Raw genomic sequence first — 4,479 nt, forward strand, 5'->3', positions numbered from 1 at the left:
CCTTTTCTCACTGTATCAATCTTTACAGAAGTATTTTCTGGATGCAAGGGTGTGTTGGATCTGCTATGCAGCACAAAGCAAAGGCCCCTGTATTTTTCAGATGTCATTCACTTGTGCTTACACTGCCAGTGTGTGAAGTATAATCTCAAATCCCAAGAATGACCATGTGAAATTAGCTGTAGGTTAAACTACAGTTAGCTCTGTTTTGAAGAATAGGTTAAAGGAGTAAGGAAATACTGCTAGCAGTTGTCTCCAAAATCTGGTGTTGCCCTGGTCAGAGTCTGCCTTGCACCAGCTGAGACACTATTATCTTTTTATCCAAGTAAATAAAAGAGATTCTAAAAAGGGGAGATTTTTCTCTTTGCTAATACATGAAACGTACAGGTGTGTGAGGCTCTTTCTGGATTCCTAATGAGTAGTTCCTCCCTCACTGTATGGTTTGTCATACCCCGACAGCATGCCATAAAGGCATGATGGCACTGCCAACAGTGAGGCCAGGCAGCTCATGCAGGTACCTACTATTGCACCATCAGCTGCTCCTGCTGGCTCAGCTAACTTCATGTTTTGCGTTTAGAACAAAAGAGGCTCAAGTGTCCATGCTAGTCTGACACTCCAGCCAGTAAGGTGGCTTCATCAGGGACTGAACTTAAATGCCTTTGTGCAAACACACAGCATGGGGATGAACGAGAGGAGTTAGAGATGGGCTAACAGGCATCACAGAGATGTGGTGGGATGGCTCCTATGACTCAAGCACTGGAATGGGAGGTTACAGGCTCTTTTCAAAACAGGCAGGAGAGACAAAGGAGGAGTGTTGCTCTCTGTGCCAAGGACATGCTGAAGTGGGTGGAGCTCTGCCCTGGGACGGATGAGGGCCCAACTGAGAGCTTATGGGTCTGGGCTAATGGGCAGGCAGGGACAGGTGAGATTATAGCAGGGGCCTGCTACAGGCTGCCTGACCAGGAACACTGAGTGGATGAGTCCCTCTATAGACAGATAGGAGCAGCCTCACATTCCCAAGTTCTGGTCCATAGGGGTGACTTGAAGCACCCTGACAGCTGTTCAAGGGACAACACAGCAGGACATAAACAATCCAGGAGGTTTCTGGAGCACAGTTATAATTTCCTTCTCCAAGTGATAGAGAAGAAGGAGAGGTATAGTGCAGGACCTTGTTCTCACCAAGAAGGAGAGGCTGATGTGGAATGTAAAGCCCAGGGGCAGTCTTGGTTGCAGTGACCATGAAATGGTGGAGTTGGAGATCTTCAGGGTAGTGAGGAATGCACACAGCAAGCTCACTACCCTGGATTTCAGGACAGCAGATTTTAGCCTCTTCAGGGGTACAAAGGGATAAAGTCCTGGAGGGAAGAGAAGCCCAGGAAAGCTGGTTGATATTCAAGGATCACCTCCTTCAAGCTCAGCAGTGATGCATCCCAGCAAGGACGAAGTCAGGCAAAAAATGCCAGGAGGCCTGTGGATGAACAAGGAACCCCTGGACAAACTCAAACACAACAAGGAAACACAGGGAGGATGGAGGCAAGCACAGGTAGCCTGGGCGAAGTGCAGAGAGACTGTCTGAACTGCCAGGGATCAAGTTAGGAAAGCTGTGTTGATTTTACATGGCTTGGTTTTTGGTAGCAGGGGAGGGGCACAGAAGTGGCTTCTGTGAGAAGCTTCTAGAAGCTTCCACCATCTCGGTCAGAGCCAATCTGTGATGGCTCTGAAGATGGACATGCTGCTGGCCAAGGCTGGCCTAATTATGAAAATTGAGATGATGGTAACACTTCTGTGATAACATATTTAAGAAACCAAAACAAAGGTGGCAGTGCAGTTTTAATTCTAGCCAGAGAAGAGGTGAAAACATGTGAGGGAAACAACATGGAGACAGTGAGAAACCTGACAGCCTTCACTGAGCTTTGTCTGCCACTGAGGAAACAGAGGAAAAGAAGCCATGAAAGATGCTGCTGTACTCATCATACAACCTCATCTTAACCTGCCTTTTCCTTGCAAAGCAAGCTGTGAGTGGAAAAGGGGAGGTCCCACTCAAGGGCTGCTATTTCTGGAAGTGTGCAGTAAGCAAAGGGGAAACATGGAGGGGCCGAGGAAGGGTTGCTGATGGACAGTGCTTGGTGTCAGCACAGACAAGACAAAAGCACTCAGGCTACAGCTGCTTAGGGCAGCTGTGGTATTGACAAAGGCAGGCTTCATTCTCCCAGTGGCACCCAGGATGGGTGGGCTGTTCATCCTGCAACAGGGCAGTCTTCAGCTGGGCAGAGGGGCTCTGCTCCCCAGAGAGGCTTTCATCTCTGAGGTGGTGACTCCACACGGATGCAGGAGCTTACAAGTGTCTTGAAGGTGTCTTCAAGGATGTTGGCTTCCTGACCAGTCCCACCAACAAGCCTGGAAGGGAGCTGGAGAGTCAAACTAAAGCTGTTCCTCTGCTGACAGTCACCAGACTTCCCTGGGTTGCCCCACACTGTCACAATGCTCAAAGCTCCTGTAGCTAGAGCAGCAGTCCCTCCATTTGGATGGACAGCCCTTGCATGCACAATGCTTTGTCTCTTCTCTCCCTTCCTTGTCCAGAAGTCTTCACTCCCACGGACCCTTCTTGCCCACAGTGGAAAAGACAGCACTTCCCACCTGTTCTGACATGGTGATTATTCTCTGCACCAAGAACACAGACTATGCACGCCCAGCACAATTCTGTTGATCCTCCAGATGTGGCAGGAATGGGGGATGATAATGCAGCCCAGGGAGTTCATTGCCCAGCCTCCCCCCAAATGAGTGCTCCTCCCTGCTTGGAGGAGAAAGAAAAGAACATAGAACTGAGCACATCCAAAAATCAAACAGTTGAAGCATAAGCATCCCTTGCCTAACTCTGTGACTCTGTCAATCCACAGCAATTTCAAGACCCTTTGGTAGCTGGCTATGGGCTAGACAGAGCTTCCCAAAGGCTTTTATTAAGCCAAAGGCATTGCTGCCACAGCCAGAAAGGAGTGTCATGCAAAGCTGCTGTTGGTTAGTGGTATTGTGCTCAGGGAGTTGGTTGGTGCAGTTCTCAGTGCCTGGCCCCAGAGACATCAGAGGATTTTCCCTGGCTGGGGCACTCAGGACTCACTCTCACAGCAGCAGAGGTGATCTGGGAAGGGAAAATTCACACTAGGGAGCTGGGATGGTTTCCTTCACGAGGGACCTTGGCATTTCTTCTATCCATCCTAGGGTCAGAAAACAATTGTGGCCTCTCTCCCATTTCTAGCATGACACCCACTGCTTCAGCACCACTGATGGAACAGCTCAACACCCCAGCTGCCCCCAGACCCCACAGCGCATGGCAAGCATGGCCATGGAGCTGGACAGCTGCTGTCCCATCTGCCTGGACAGCTGGGAGGAGATCAGCTATGTGCTGCCATGGCTGCTCTGCTTCTGCTAAGTGTGCCTCCTGCAGTGGGCTGGGAGCAAGCCCGAGTGCCCCCTCTGCAAGACGAGGGTGACCTCCATCCTGCACTCATTGTGGAGAGATGGTAACTTTGAGGAGCATGTCATTCCACCCCATGGGGCAGCATTGGACATATTCCACCTGAGAGCAGGTGGTTCCAGATACCGAGCTGCCCCTGGTCTGCACAACATCCTGGCCGTCAGTGGGAGGACAGCGACCTCCTACTTTCATTTATAGAGAAATTTTTAAAAAACCCAAACCTAACACAAAAATAATGGACCCTGCTCCAGGTTTGCTTTTCTGCAGTTGATCCCAGGGCAGATGTTCTCAGCCAGGGAGACTCATGCAGGGATTTGGGGTCCTGAGGCTCTTGCATCCAAAGGAAGGCTACGAAGATGGTGAAGAGCCTTGAGGGGAGCCTTGATGAGAGGCCATCTGAGGAGTGGCTGAGGTCACTTGTTCTGTTCAGCTTGGAGGAGACTGAGGGGAAACCTCATCCCATTGTTCAACTTCCTTGTGAAGGAAGGGGGAGGAGCAGGCACTGATCTCCCTGGTCACCAGTCACAGGACCTGAGGAAATGCACTACACTTGTGTCAAGCGAGATTTAGGTTGGATATTACGAAAAGATTCTTCACCCAGAGGGTGGTTGGGCACTGGAACAGGCTCCCCAGGGAAGTGGTCCCAGCACCAGCCTGACAGAGTTCAAGAAGTGTTTGGACAATGATCTCAGGCATATGGTGTGACTCTTGGGGATGGTGCTGTGCAGGGCCAGGAGTTGAGCTCGATGATCCTCGTGGGTCCCTTCCAACTCAGAACATTCTGCATTTCTGTGATTACGTGAGGCCAAGTCTTTGGGGACCTCAAGCAGAGCTCTGGGTGCTTGAGGCTCTGCGGCTGGTTCGGGCTTTTCTGGGGCCACCAGAGCCGGTTTGCATGTGCCCATGGACCACCAAGAACACCGAGTTAGTGTCGGGGAACCTTTTTAACCTCACCGCATGCGTGGCGGTGGGCTGGCTCACCGCTGCAGAGACATTCTCCGAGCTCTCTT

Source organism: Corvus brachyrhynchos, unplaced genomic scaffold (assembly GCF_000691975.1).
Source record: "Corvus brachyrhynchos isolate BGI_N302 unplaced genomic scaffold, ASM69197v1 scaffold22, whole genome shotgun sequence".
Taxonomy (NCBI): domain Eukaryota; kingdom Metazoa; phylum Chordata; class Aves; order Passeriformes; family Corvidae; genus Corvus; species Corvus brachyrhynchos.